This window comes from Hemitrygon akajei, chromosome 21 (assembly GCF_048418815.1).
Source record: "Hemitrygon akajei chromosome 21, sHemAka1.3, whole genome shotgun sequence".
Classification (NCBI taxonomy): domain Eukaryota; kingdom Metazoa; phylum Chordata; class Chondrichthyes; order Myliobatiformes; family Dasyatidae; genus Hemitrygon; species Hemitrygon akajei.
This window is the reverse complement of record NC_133144.1, coordinates 15,297,995-15,314,268: the sequence shown is the minus strand read 5'-3', so window position 1 is coordinate 15,314,268 and position 16,274 is coordinate 15,297,995.

The window sequence follows — 16,274 nt, the reverse complement described above, 5'->3', positions numbered from 1 at the left end:
AGGCATGCTCCCCAATCCAGGCAACATCCTTGTAAATCTGCTCTGCACCCTTCCTATGGTTTCCACATCCTTCCTGTAGTGAGGCGACCAGAACTGAGCACAGTACTCCAAGTGGGGTCTCACCAGGGCCAGGGTCCTACATAACTGTAGCATTACCTCTCGGCTCCTAAACTCAGTCCCATGACTGATGAAGGTCAATGAACCATGCGTCTTCTTAACCACAGAGTCAACCTGCGCAGCAGCTTTGAGTGTCCTATGGACTCGGATCCCAAGATCCCTCTGATCCTCCACACTGCCAAGAGTCTTACCATTAATGCTGTATTCTGCCATCATATTTCACCTACCAAAATGAACCACCTCACGCTTATCTGGGTTGAACTCCATCTGCCACTTCTCAGCCCAGTTTTGCATCCTATCAATGTCCCGTTGTAACCTCTGACAGCCCTCCACACTATCCACAACACCCTCAACCTTTGTGTCATCAGCAAATTTACTAACCCAAACATGACCAAAACGTATTGTTTTGTTAACACAAATGATACGTTTCACTGTATTTTTCGATATATGGTACGCGTGATAAATGAATGAGTCTGATCCTGGATGGTGCTATCACCATGAGGGTTGCGATATTTGTACTCATCGCAAGTGAACGGTATTCCCTCATATCCTGACATGTTTTGTCGATAAAGGAGAGGACTTCAGGTGTCAGGAGGTGAATCTGGAGTATTGCAGACCGAGGTAGATGGTGAGGTCGAGTTCCTCTCCAAGGAGACGGTGCTGGGACTTCAGGACCTGAGGTAAAGAGAAAGGTTGAATAGGTTTGGACTTCATTCACAGGAGTGCAAGGGAATGAGGGGAGACCTTATAGAGGTTTACAAAACCATGAGGGGTACAGATAGATGAATGCATGCAGGCTTTCTCCCCTCAGACCAGGAGAGATGAAAACTGGAGGTCACGGGTTTAGAGGGAAAGGTGAAATTTTGAGGGGGAACTTCTTCACCCGGAAGGTATGTGACTGTGGAATGTGCTGCCGGCAGAAGTGTAGACACTAGGCCACTTGGAAGATTGAAGAGAAGTTTGGATAGGTATATGGATGAGAGAGCTATGGAGGACTATGGTCCAGGTGCAGGTCGATGGGAGCAGGCAGAAGACAGGGACCGAAGAATCTGTTTCTGAGTGAAGAGCTCTGTGACTCTATAACATGTCAGTGTGCAAGGGTCAAGGGGGGTGTGTTCGGGGGGGGGGTCACTGTGGTGAGTCAGTACGGAGGTTGGCGTGGGTGTGGTTAGCATGGCAGTTCAACATGGGGAAGTTCAATGTGGAGGTGTCGGTGAGGAAGAGTCGGTGTGGGGAAAGTCAATGTGGGGCTCTCAGGGGAGGGGTGGTCAGTGTTGGGGGTCACAGTAAGGGGTTCAGTGTGGGTTAGGTTCAGTTTGTGGGAGTCAATGTGTGGGGGTCTATGGGGGTCATTTTGGAGGTATCAATATGAGGACTGTCACTGTGTGTGGGGGTGTCTGTGAAGGGGTCAGTGTGGGGATGCTGCCTTTCCCCCCTTCATCGAGAAGTCAGTGGAAACAACAAAGATCAGATTCCCCTGAAGATCTCTGAACATGTCCATGTATCACAGTTAGTTGCAGACTTTCTATCCCCCCAGTGCTGCAGTGGGATTCTGGGCCAGGTCTGCAGCAGCAGCCAGGCCTCTATTTCTGTGTGTTGTCATCAAAGCACCTCATTCTGTTAGACCACCACAGGGAGAATCTGAATGGAGGAGAGTGTGTGTGTGTGTGTGTGTGTGTGTGTGTGTGTGTGTGTGTGTGTGTGTGTGTGTGTGTGTGTGTGTGTGTGTGTGTGTGTGTGTGTGTGTGTGTGTGTGTGTGTGTGTGTGTGTGTGTGTGTGTGTGTGAGAGATCATTTCATACCTCATCCAAATTTCATCTGCCTTCTGCCTGCCCTTTCCATGAGTCTTTGACCTTCTTCACTCTGTAACCATCCACCTTATTATTCATAATATTCCTGCATTTCACCTCCAACTCTTCAACCTCATTGTTGTGGCCATCTTGTGAGGTGAGGATAATCTCCCTTACGGAGGTACCTGTGGTTTCTGAGATGGCTTGAGTCTGGACCTGGAACACTGACACAGCACAGAATGGCCAAACGTTTCCTTACAGGTCTGTGTCACGTTAGTTAGAACACCTTTCCCTCTCCATTCCCCACCCCTTCTCTCTCTTTCTCTTTCTCTCTCTGTGGGCCCTCCATGGAGATGGACAACATGGTCTCCACAGCTTTTGATGTTTCACCAGTTACCCCTTCTGCCATATTGACACCAGGGACTTGAGACTGCTCACCCTTTCCACTTCTGATCCCACACAAATACTTCTATCAACTCTCTGCCTTTTAAATTAATCAAGTCAAAAACTTTTTTTCCTTTGAAAAATCTGTGCTAACTCTAACTAATCAGGGAACACTTTTGTAACAGCCCGTTTAATTTGTTCTATATTGGGATTATTATTGCCTCAGGGAGTTTCCCGTCACTGATGTTCAGTTGACCGAACTGTTAGTGCTGGATCTGACACTCTCACTCTGCAGATGCTGGAAATCCAGAGCAACACACACAAAACACTGGAGGAACTCAGCAGGTCAGGCAGTGTCCATGGAAATGAATAAACAGTCGATGTTTTGGGAAGAGACCTTTCTTCAGAACTGACAGGACTTACAATCGAACATGCTGGCATCTTCCCCAGTTTTAAAGAGGGATGAAAAACTGCACCCTGTCATTTGTAGTCTTGCACAGATACATAGCCTGGCTTGTGACCTCTGCCAATCTTCTAAATCACATCATTGTCTATTTTTATACCCATCTGATATTGTTCTGCCTGCACCGTTGCCCGTACATTGACTGCATCCTCCTCGTATGACAAATGAAAAGTCTGCTGTATTTTGTTTGAGTGCAACTGTAAGTTTAACACTCCAGCACTGTCTCCACTGTCTCCAGAAGTACCTCCCAGTCCCAACAATTCATTTGTTTGTACCTCATGAGGGCCAGGATCTTTTTGACTCACAGGACACCTTTCTGCTAGTTAAATATATTAGGATGTTGATTATCCTTGCACCTCTTTCCATAACTACTGCAGCATGACACTGCTTGAGTGCTCTCCCACTGGAACATGCTACACTTCCCAAAATCAGATCCACTGCTGCTTTCAATTATTCTGAAAGTCACTAGTGTGTAGGACTGGGGGCATTCCACACATCATTATCCTTGAGGTGCCAGCTTTTATCTTTCGTCTTAGTACTTGAAACTCTGACTGCAGGAGCTCAACCCTTTTTCTTCTTGTTATTGATTCCCATGACAACCAGCAATCCGGCTCCTATTCCCTATCAAAGTGTTCAGCAACCTCCCGGAGATATTCTTTACCTTGGGACCTGGAAGGCTTTAGCACCGTGGGTCTTGCCGAAGGCCCGGACTGCTCTCCTAGCTATTCGCTCCTCCTTAGCCGTGACATTGCCATCATATTTTCTCAAACCCTCTCTCCCTCCTTCCCTGGCTCACGAGACAGCAATGCCGCAGTAGCCTCCAAACTGCAGCTCCCAAGCTCCTCGTGACAATCAGCATTAACAACAGATGAGGGTCTCACTCTTCACCGACTGCCTCTCCTTCCTCTGTTGAATGAGCACTTACAACTGTCCTGAAGTCCACACTGTGGAGTGAAGCATGGATCAGTGGAGCTTGGGGAACAGGGCCTTTGCCCAAGGCGTCTGAGTGACCACGTTACCAATCTGAGCTAATCCTTCGCACATTCCTTATGGTGGCCTGCACAGCGGAGTTAGAATTGTATCAGGGTTATTATTGCCACATGTACCGAGATACAGTGAAAAGCTGGTTTTGCAGACTGTTCGTACAGATCAATTCACAAAGCACAGTGAAACATCGAAAACAAACAGTGAAATGGCTTGTTTGCATAATGATCAACATCATCTGAGATGTGCTGGGGTAGCCCGCAAGGGTCCCCATGCTCTCGGTGCAAGCAGAGCCTGCCCGTAGCGTACTGACCCCGACTCATCCCGTACGTCTTTGGAATCTGCAAGGAGACCTGGAGGAAACACACACAGACATGTCATAAGATCTCAAGGAATAGGAGCAGGAGTAGGCGATCCGGCTCTGCCATTCAATAAGATCGTGGCTGATCTGACCATGGGCTCATCTCCCACTACCTGCCTTTTCCCCATAACCCTTAATTCCCCTACTATGCAAGAATCTATCCAACCTTGTCTTAAGTATATTTACTGGGCAGAGAATTCCACAGATTTACCACTCTCTGGGAAAAGCAGTTCCTCCTCATCTCCCAAATCTACTCCCCCTAATCTCGAGGCCATGCCCCCTAGTTCTAGCCTCACCTAAAAATGGAAACAATTTTCCTGCCTCTATCTTATCTATCCCTTTCATAATGTTATAAGATCTCCTCTCATTCTTCTGAATGTACAAACTCCTTACAGAGAGCGGCAGGAATTGAACCCTGATCTTACACTGACACTGTGAAGTGTAACCACTAAAATACCATACACTCTAGTATCTGACATATCCTCCCAGGAAAAAGACTTTGGCCAACACACACAAAATGCTACATCTGTGGAACATATTGGGCCAGGACCCTTCATCAGGACTGGAAAGGAAGGTGGAAAAAGCAGATTAAGAAGGTGGGGGAGGGGAAGAAGTACAAGAAAGAAGGTGATAGGTGGGTGGGGACGGGGAACAGAGTAAGAAGTTGGGAGGTGGTGGGTGGAAAAGGTAAAGGGCAGGAGAAGAAGGAATCTGATTGGAGAGAGGAGTGGACCAGGGGAGAAATGGAGGAAGAGGGGCATCGGGGGAGGCAAAAGGCCGGTGAAGAGAAGAGAAGAGGTAAGGTGAGGCAAAGTGGAGAATTGAAGAAGAAGGAAGGGGAAGGGGGGCTTTCTCAAACTATGTTATGTTTAAATTTAGAAAAAATTAGAAGTGGTGTATTTGAAACTTCTATTAAATTTGAGAAGATATGGAGACCATTTATTCAATATTTTCATATGATGTAATATTACCCTGTTCCAAGCTTATTGGATTTTCCAGTGTTAATCTTATTTATGTTGGGAGGATCGGAGTTGGCGACACTGATGATTATGTATTATTGTGAGATATTATAAACAGCCCTTTTTTCTCTCTTTTTCTAGTTTTTCCTTCTTTTTTTATTTTTTTGCTTCTTTTTTCTTCTTTATTAGTTATTAGATTAGTAATTTAGTCAATTTTGCAAACTTTTTTTCTTTTTTCTGCTTTTTTAATATCATATATTATGAAATACCTAGATTTACCTTGTTCATACATATACTGTATGGTTCATGTTTTGGGAAAACTCATTTATACTGTAATCATTGCTTATGTATTCTTTCATGTGTAATGGGCATTTGTATGTTTGTAATCCCTTTATTAATATATCAATTGTATTTTGTTCATAATATTATTAATATTAATAAAAAGATTGAAAAAGAAAGAAAGAAAGGAAGGGGAAGGGGGGGGGGGAAATTACCGGAAGCTGGCAAAATCAACGTTCATGCCACCAGTTTGGAGGGCTCCCAAATGGAATAGGCAGCCTCATTGTGGCAGTAGAGGAGGCCACAGCCCATCTACCTTATCCATGCCTCTCAAAACTTTATAAATCTCTGTCAGGTCGCCCCTCAGTCTCTGACACTCCAGAGAAAGCAACCCGTTCATTCAACCTCACTCTATAGTCTGATGCACACTGTATGCAGAGGCACAGAGGGTGCTAGCATGCATTGTGGAAGTCTAGTTGTGTTCAACATCTTTAGGCATAAGTTACCAATAAGTCCTCTGCATGCTTGAGGCTGACAAGAGCATTAAAGCAAGTTTGACTGCAGGATGAACTTTCTACAGGGGCACAACTGAGAGCATCCTGACTGGCTGCATCACTGCCTGGTATGGGAACTGTAATTCCCTCAATCACAGGACTCTGCAGAGAGTGGTGCAGACAGCCCAGCGCATCTGCAGATGTAAACTTCCCATGATTCAGGACACTTATAGAGACAGGTGCATAAAAAGGGCCCGAAGGATTACTGAGGACCCGAGACACCCCAACCACAACCGGGTGCTACCATCCAGGAAGCGGTACTGCAGCATTAAAGGACCAATAGGCTCGGACACAACTTCTTCCACCAGGCCACCAGAATGATTAATTCATGCTGACACAATTGTATTTCTATATTACATTGACTGTGACTGTTCTTACTGTATCTATATGTATCTTACTATACATACTATTTATTACAAATTACTATAATTTGCACATTGCACATTCAGATGGAGACGTAACATAAAGATTTTTACTGTTCTTGTATGTGAAGGGTGTAAGAAATAAAGCCAATTCAATTCAGTTCAATGCTTGCACATTGGTTAAAGTCCTCTGCTCTGTCTTGGGAATGCTACTGTGTCCTTGGTGGTCATATATCCCTGGACACGTCTGTTTCCGATTCCCCTTCTTGCTACCAAGCTCCTGGCTGTGCCCGACATCCTCAGCCTTGCCCCATCACTGCTCCAGTGACTGTCCGCCCTTCTCCCTGTGCTATTTGCTCACCAGTTTCTGTCCACTGTTTCAGAGACTAGAGACGGAGATGCAAGGGTTAATTCTACCACTCGTGATGCCTTGTGCCCTGTGGACTATCAGCTCTCCTTGGGAACTCTTTAGTGGAAGAGAAGGAATGGAAGCCAGAGCAGGCCATTTGGCTCCTTTGGCCTGCTGTGTCATCTCTGATCTTTTACGTCAGAGCCACTTTTCACTTTCCCTCGATTCTATTAACGACCCAAAAACCTATAAGTTACTGCGTTAAATGTACTCAGTGGCTGGCCATTGGCTGAGAAGAGAGTTCCAAAAATTCACCACCCTCTGAAAGAAGATATTTCTGACCCATTAGTCTGAGACAGTGACTCCTGGTTCCGAGCCCATGGAAACATCACTCCTGCACCTACCCTGTCACCCCCCCACATTCTGTACATCTCAATGAGATAATGAAACTGTAAACCCAGTGGGCTTACTCTCTGCTCACAGGCCAAGGCTGCCAGACCAGGAATCAATCCACTGAACGTCCATTAATTCCCTCTATTGCAAGCCCGCCTTGGGGCCAACTGATGTTCACAAATTCCCACGCATGGTTCCCCTTGAGCTCTTTTCCCTCTTGTACTCAAATCTGTACGACATAACATTTGCCTTTCTAATTGCTCACTCTACCTTTACATTAACCTTCAATGATCTATGTACAAGGACATCGGAGTTCTTCTGAGCACTAATATACCTCAGTTCTCCAGCATTTCATATCTTGCTTCCAAAGTGAATCACCTAAAGTTTTCCACATTCCATTCCGTCTGCCATTCCTTGCCTTTTCGTTTTGTTTACCTCGATCTCCCTGAAGCCCCTCTGCACCCTCCTCATAACCCACACTTCCAGCCTGCTTTACATTATCTATAAACTTGGATATATTACACTTTGTCCTTCATTCACATCACTGGCATGCATTATGAACAGTTGGGATTTGAGAAGGGATCCTAGTCAGACATTATTGGTCCCAGCCTCCCAAAACGGTGGGCGTCCATGCTGGGTTGGGGGGCTGCCTCTCCCATTGGTGCTGTAGTGTTTGCTCAGCGGAAGACCAGCTGGATTTGTTGGTGACTGCACGAGCACGTGATGATCGGACTGCTGTGGCCTTGTTTCTTGCTCAAAATATCCCATGCACCATCACCCTCCAGGACATGACACTCAGGAACTTGGGCTACATTATATAGTTTGTGTGTGGCTGTATGCTTACAGCTATGGTAATTATATGTGATAATGTACCCTGTGCTGCGTGTGACTGTTGGTACTGCGTTTTGCACCTTGTCCCCATGTGCACTGTTGAATGACATTTAAACTTGAACTTGAAAACATAAATAAAACAATTTTTACAAGAACACAAATAGAACCACAGAAACAAAGTCTATCATAGTGCGAAGTGATCAGCGTGTTGCTATACTGAGATAATGATGAGGGTTGTGCCGGTTGGTTCAGGAAACAAATGGTTAAAGGGAAGTAGCTTTTCTTGAACCTGGTGGTGTAGGACTTCAGGCTTTTGTACCCCCTGGCCAGTGGCACCAGAATCAGGTTTAATATTGTCAGCATATGTCGTGAAATTTGTTGTTATGCAGCAGCAGTACAATGGAATACATAATAATAGAAACTAGATTACCATAAGTTATATATATAAAAGTTAAATTAAATAAATAGTGCAAAAGAAGAAAAAATGTAGTGATGTAGTGTTCATGTCCATTCAGATATCTGATGGCAGAGGGGATAATGCTTTTCCTGAATTACTGAGTGTGTGCCTTCAGACTCCGGTACCTCCTCCCTAATGGTCGCAATGAGAAGAGGGCATGTCCTCGGTGATGAGGGTCCTTAATAACAGGTGCTGCCTTTTTGAGGCATTGTGACTTGAAAGTACTTTGGATGCTGGGGAGGCTAGTGCCCATGATGGAGCTGACTGAGTTCACAACTTTCTGCAGCTTATTTTTTTCCTGTGCAGTAGCACCCCCCCCCCCCACCCAGATGGTGATGCAGCTACACGTACCGTTTGTAGTTGGAATGCTCTCTATGGTACATTTGTATAAAGTTTGCAAGTATTTTTTGTGACATGCCATATCTGCCCTAACTCCTAATGAGATATAGCTGCTGTCGTGCTTTCTTTGTAACTGCATCGATATGCTAGGATAAATCTTCAGGGACGCTGACACTCAGGAACTTGAAATTGCTCACCCTTTCCACTGCTGATTCCTCAATGAGGACTGGTGTGCCTGCACTCATCTTACCATCTCTAAAGTTCACAAGCAATTCTTTGGTCTTACTGATGTTGAGTGTAAGTTTGTTGTTGCAATACCACTTCACCAGCTGATCTATCTCACTCCTGATTGCCTTCTCATCACCATCTGAAATTCTGCCAAGAACATGGCCCGGATGCTGAGGATCTTTGATGACAGATATTTCCTTCTTAGAAACAATGATTGGAGGGATGAGCTTGCAACCCTCTGCAGCTTTTTATGTTCCTGCATATTTGAATTTCTGTACCAGACCATGATGCAACTGGTCAGGATAATTTCAAGAATTCATTTGTAGAAGTTTGTTAGGGAGTTTAATGACATGTTGAACTTCAGATTCAGATTCAGTTTATTGTCATTTAGAAACCACAAATGCAATGCAGTTACAAAATGAGACAATGTTCTCTGGAATGATATCACAAAAAAGCACACGACAAAACAGACCACACAAGAAAAACCACATAACGTTTGGTAATCCCCAGTCCAGAGTCCGGAGAGGCTGCTGCTTATTAATATCGCGCTACCATCTTAGTGCATTCCCCAGAAGGGAACTCCAAACCCATCAGATAAAACAAGACTACCCAGACACACCGAGTCAAGAGACCAGCACTACCACCCAACAAACCAAAAACCTACACAAAACCACATAGTTTTAGTTAACATTTAGTTGCAATGGTGCAGACAATACCGTAATTGATAAAAGACTGACAAAAATTACATAATTGTAACGTTTAGTTACAACAGTGCAGACAATACCATAATTGATAAAAGACTAACTGACAAAAACCACATAATTATAATATATAGTTACAACAGTGCAAAGCAATACTGTAATTTGATACAAGCAGACCATGGGCACGGTAAAAAAAAGTCTCAAAGTCCCGACAACCCATCATCTCACGCAGACGGTAGAAGGAAGAAAAACTCTTCCTGCCATGAACCTCCAGCGCTGCAGCTTCCCGATACCGACCCCTGGAAGCACCTGACCACAGCCAACTCTGAGTCCGTCCGAAAACTTCGAGCCTCCGACCAGCCCTCTGACACCGAGCATCGAGCACCATCTCTGCCGAGCGCTTCGACCCCGGCCCCGGCCGCTGAGCAACAGGCAAAGCCGAGGATTCGGGGCCTTCCTCCCGGAGATTTTCCGATCACACTGTAGCAGCGGCAGCGAAACAGGCATTTCAAAAGCCCTAACATCCCTAATCTCCTAAGAAAGGAAAGACACTGACGTGCTTTCCCTATGCTTGCATCTATGTTTTGGGCCCAGGACTAGTCATCTGATATATTAGTACTCTGGAATTTAAAGCTGCTGACTCTCTCCACCACCAATCCCCCAATGTAGACTGGAGCACATTCATCCTCGTCCCCTTCCTGAAGTCAGCTCTTTAGTTTTGCTGACATTAAGCGAGAGATTGTTGTTGCAGCACCCCTCAACCGGGTGTCCTGTCTCTCCCTTGTATGTTCACTTGTTTCCACCTGTGATTTGTTCATTTTTTACAGGGTCCTGACCCATTGACTTCCTCCAGCTATTTGTTCCTTATTCAAGATTCTGCGTCTGAAGTCTCTGGTGTTTATGAGTCTCATCTCTCTCTGTTACTGCAAGAACTTTAGTGTTCAATTTAATATCAAAGTATGTATACAGTATACAACCAGAAATTTATACGCTTCATGGACATCCACAAAACAGAAAAAAAACAGAAGAATAAATGAGAAATGTCAGAACCCCGAAGCCCCCCTACCCCATCCCAAACACAAGCAACAACCCTCCTTCCCACTTGCTCAGCAAAAGCACCAACCCCTCCTCTCCATGAAAGCAATAGCAAAGCCCCCATAGAGATATGATCTAGAGTCTGTCAAAAAACTATTGTCCATACCAACCCTTCAACATCTCAGCCAGCCTCTTTCTCACTAGCGAGGGAGAGACGGATTTCGCTCTGCAAGAACAACAGGGGAGACCAGCAGCTTGCTGTTTCGATGTTACAATCTGCCGTGTCGCTTCTCCAAGCCCTCGACTTGAGGACCGACAGACTCTCACTGTCGAGAGAGAGAGGGATTGAACAAGAGCAGCAGCCTTCTGTTGACAGTAGTGAACACCATCTGCTGTCTCGCTGCTTCAATCTGCTATGACACTTCAATCGGCGACATCAGCCAGGAACGGGTCGTCCACAGGACACATCTTGAAGGTGCACCTGGAGATGTCAGAACGCCAGTCTGCATGATGAGGCTGAGAGTGAGGAACCACCGTCTGTGGAGAACCTTAGCTTGAGCTGCAGCTGTGGATCACAGACTCCAACAGGACCCCAGCCACCTTGAAAAGTAAAGAGAGACATGAGAAAACAAGAGTAAGCTGTTTCATGGACCAACTGGAAGAAGTCACCATGTTTGCAAAAGCCTCTTAGCATCCAATCACTCTCTGCTCAGACTAGCTGGTTAGCCAATGGGAAGCCTCCATTGGCTGAGACTTCTGCAGCACACCCTGATTAATGGAAATGTTGATTGGGCTCATTTACTCTACACAATGGCCTTCACATCACACAAGCCAGTGCCAAAACCCGAAGGACAGGAGGTCTGTGTCTCTCAGGTCCAAACCAGTGTATGAGCTGCTGGGGTTTAGCCATGTGGAGAAGGCAACACTTTACTGAGTCCAGCAGCATCGGATGTGCCCGGCCGATCGGGTGTGATACACCCCACTGTACAGGGGAGGAAGCAGTGTATCAGGCACCCGGTTTGGAGCAGTTCAGCCAGTGAGTGCTGTTTATTGCTGCTACTGTAATTAGCACATTTACAGAATGAACACACTCAGTTTGCTATCATCTGGTTAATCACCAGTTTAATTAATCTAATTAAATCAATTTGCAAAATTATTCAAGTGTAAATGTTATTTGGTAAACAGAGTTCTGCCTGTCAGCTCAGCCAGTAGAAAACTCTCTTTGTTTAAATATGGCTGGCATCATAATGTGGGAAAGTCAGGCTAAAGTTCCCTGTATGGAGTCTGTTCTTCTGGTTCCTCTACTTTCCATCTGATAGTTTTTCCCAAATCTCCCCTCCCACATATCTCCCTCCCTCCTTCTCTCCTTGTGATCACCTCTCTTCCTCCTCTGCGCTCTCCACCCTCTCTCCCTGTGATCTCTCTTTTTACAATCATTCTCCTGCACTCTCCCATGCTCACTTCCCTTGTTCTCTTCTTTCTCACAACTCTTTCCCCTCTCTCTCCTCCTCCTTTACTCCATTCCACAATCTCTTTTCCTTCACTCACTTTCAAACCAACACTCTGATTTTCCTCAGAACCCCTTCCTCATTTCCCTGCTTCACCCCCAACTCCCCACCTTCCCTCACACTCTTAAAATCACTCCTTCCTCCCGCCTCCCCTCATTTCTTTTTCCTCTCCTTGCTTTTGTCTTCCCCTTCGCTCTCCCATTTCCATCGCTCCTCTTTCTCCTCACTTTCCCCTCCTTCCATAACCTCTCCTCCATCACCATTCTCAAATCTATTTTTACTTCCTCACTCTCCCTCGATCTCTTATTTATCTGGCTGGTGTAGTTTTGTACAGACAGAATCAAATCAGAAAGAGGATCCAATGCTTTCCCAGTGTATATGAAAAATAAACTCTTCTCAGGCTTCCAGCCGGGTACAGGTATCAATTTTGACCAACTTTTCGATAACAAGCTCTGCCATCTTCATCAGAGATGATGCCTGGGCATATCTAGTCCGGTGGTATTTATACCCCCGTCATCCATCCCAAATTAAACAAGTAATACAAACATTGTACTTGTTCATTTATTTATTGAGAAAAAAATTATCCAATATTACATGTATTTGTCAGAAAAGGTATATGAATCCCTCGGGTAATCCTTTCTATGAAAGCTATTTGGAGCCAGGAGTTCCAATCAATGCAATGAGATTGGAGGTGTGGTTTGTAGAGGTGCCCTGCCCTTTAAAAAGGACACACAAAGTCAGGTTACTGACACAGCCTGATCTACTCAAGAAAAATCTGTTTATGTCCACAACAGTGATCAAAACAACTTTCAGAGGACCTTAGAAGAAGAATTGTGGAGATGCATCAAGCTGGAAAAGGCTACTCAAGTATTTCTAAAGACCCGAGTGTTCATCTGTCCACAGTAAGAGAAATTATCTACAAATGGAGGAAACACAGTGCTGTTGCTACTCTCCCGAGGAGTAGATGTTCTGCAAAGGTCACACCAAGAGCACAACGTGCAATGTTGAAGGAGGTGAAAAAGAACCCAAGGAGAAAAAACCTGCAGAGATCTCTAGAACATGCTAAAGTCTGTTCATCTGTCCACTATAAGAAAAACACTGAACAAGAATAGTGTTCTTGGAAGGACACCATGGAGGAAACCACTGCTGTCCATAAAAACATTGCTGCACATCTCAAGTTTGCAAAAGACCACCTGGGCCAAGACACTTCATCAGGACTTAGATGTTCTACAGCACTTTTGGGACAATGTTCTGTGGAGAGATGAGGTAACAGCTGAACTTTTTGGCAGAAATGTATACTGCTATGTTTAGAGGAAATAAGTACTACATACCAACTCCAAAACCTCACCCCATTGTGAAGCATGGCAGAAGGAGCATCATGGCTTGATGCTGCTTTGATGCCTCAGGGCCTGGACAGCTTCCAATCATTGAGGGAACATAGAAGTTAAAATTGTATCAAGACATTTTACAGAGAATCTTAGGGTAGTTGTCCATCACCTGAAGCTTAATAGAAGTTGGATAATGCAACAAGACAATGATCCAAATGACAAGAGTAAATCAACAACAGAATAATTTAAAACAAAGAAAATTCATGTTTTGGAATGGCTGAGTCAGAGTCCTGACCCTAATCCTATAGAAGTGCTGTGGAAGGACCTGAAGCAAGCAGTTCATGCAAGGAAGCCCACCAACATCCCAGAGTTCAAGAAGTTTTGTAAGGAGGAATGGCCTAAAATTCCTCCAAGCCAATGTGCAGAACCGATCAATAGTTACCAGAAATGTTTGGTTGAAGTTAATGCTGTACAAGGGGGTCACACCAGTTACTGAAAACAAAGGTTCACATACTTTTTCCAGCAAATAACTGGATCGTTTTTCTCAATAAATAAATTAACAAGTATAATTTTTTTGTGTGTTATTTACTTAATTGGGCTCTCTTTATCTAGTTTTAGGTCTTGTGTGAAGATCTGATCACATTTGTGGTCATATTTCTGCATAAGTAGTGAAAATTCTACAAGCACCACTGCATTTGGAGTTTAGAAGAATGAGAAGGGATCTCATTGAAACCTGTCGAATTTTGAAAGGCCTAGATAGACTGGATATGAAGAGAATGTTTCCCATAATGGTGAGTCTAGGACTAGAAGGCAGAGCCTCAGATGGAGTCAACCATTGAGAATCGGGAAGAATTATCCCGGATTTGGCTGCCCCTCAGAAATCCATCTCTATGCTCTGTCTGACTCAATATGGCAATCCCTGACATTAACCTATGGGTTCACGCCCCACCCCCAGTCACCCCATCTCCTGCTCTCTCCGCATCCCCAGTCTCCCTGTCTCCCACAGTGGACATAACAGACCTGCCGGACGCTGGCATGATGTCTTGTTCCGAGTGCAGGTGCGACAGGCAGAAACAAAGTTGTGGACATCCTGGGACGTAGATGGCCAACAAAATTGTCTCTTTATAAACTCCCGAGTCTGTTGAATTCCCAGATGTCCAGCCAGATGGGAGGAGTGACTCCATTCCAAGACTTTGGAATGCACAGCAGCAGGACAAATGGCCGGTTGGGGGGGGGGGGGTCCTCCATCTGGGCCTGCATCTGATTGTTGGGTGGCCCTCAGCCCTCCCTCTATTCCCCTTCCCTTATGGGAATCCAATTGTAAGCATTACGCAGATCAACTTTGGAAAATATGGTTGCACCCTGGAGATGTTTGAACATAGACGCCAACAAGGGAAGAGGGTAGCGGCTCTTCGGTGATGTTGTTCAGGGGCTGATAGTTGGTGCAGGCGCGGAGCTTGCTATCTTCCTTGCTCACAAAAAGGAAGCCTGCTCCTGCCGGTGAGGTTGACGGATCGATAAATCCCACGGCCAATGTCTCTTTGATGTATTCCTCCATGGCCACTGTTTCAGGATGAGGGAGGGAAAAGAGCTGGCCCTGGGGAGGACCATTGCCAGGTAGAAGGTCTATGGCACAGTCGTATGGTCAGTGTGGGGGCGGGGTATTGGCCTTTCTTTTACTGCAAATCTCAAGGAGATCCGCATATTCACCTGGAATCCAAGACAGATCCACATCCTTAGCTGACACAGGAGGGGATTCATGGGATTCAGCTTGAGCTGGACCCAGACAGGTAGACAGGCATGCCGGTCCCCACTCTTGGAGTACCTTCAGAGACCAATCGATCCGTGGGTTATGTCGGGATAACCAGGGGAGACCAAGTACCAGTGGCAGTTCAGGTGAATTAACCAGATAGAAAGATATTTCTTCATGATGGTTACCTTCGAGCACCAGTTGGAGGGGTTGGGTGGAAAGGTGGATCTGGCCGGTTCTCAGAGGTCGACCTTCCAGAGCCTTGACATTGATCTTTTCTCTCAATTCCTGAGTTGGAACTCCCCATCTTTGAGTGAGAGAGATGTCCATAAGATTCCCAGCTGCACCAGAGGCAATAAAGCCCTTAAGTTCATGGGTCTGAGACCCCCATGACAAGGAAGCTGTGAGCATTACAGAATTAGGGGAAGAGGACTGAAGAGAGAACCGACCCGTCAGTATTCCCCTTGTGGAAACATATCCACTCTGTAACAGGAACATCTGCTTTGTTACAATTTTACCGGGTGCTATTTCCTTCCACTTTGTTTCTGGCCATCTCCCTTCTCATTTCATGGAGTCAGCCCTACACTAATTTAGAACTTCATCTTCCTGCTCTTGTCACAGGAAGATGAAGCACACGCTATCATCCTATTGCACCCTCATCTACTTGGTCCAACTTCTTCCCAGGATCTGATACCACCTCCATCCTTGTTGGGAGCAAAAACATCTGAGCCAAATAAATCTCTGCTGTTTACTCTCAGTGTTCCAAATCAACATTGGAGCAATCAGATCTTGCAATGTCACCACCAACCGCCATAGGTTTTCCTTTCAGGTTTGCTGCTCTCTCTCTCTTTCACTGTTTAAAGGTCTGTATCCATATTGCAGAAAATTCGGACTCTAAAGATTAACCCACAAAGTGCTGTGCTACTTATTGAGATGATCAACATCAGGGGTTGGACAGGAAGGCTTTTCACGCAGATTGTTATCTGAAATACACTGCCAAAGGAGGTGGTGGAATAAAATAGAATTGCAAAATTTTGGAGGCACCAAGGCATGCATTTGAATAACAAAGGTATATCTGACCCCAGAGCCTAATGTAAGCAAA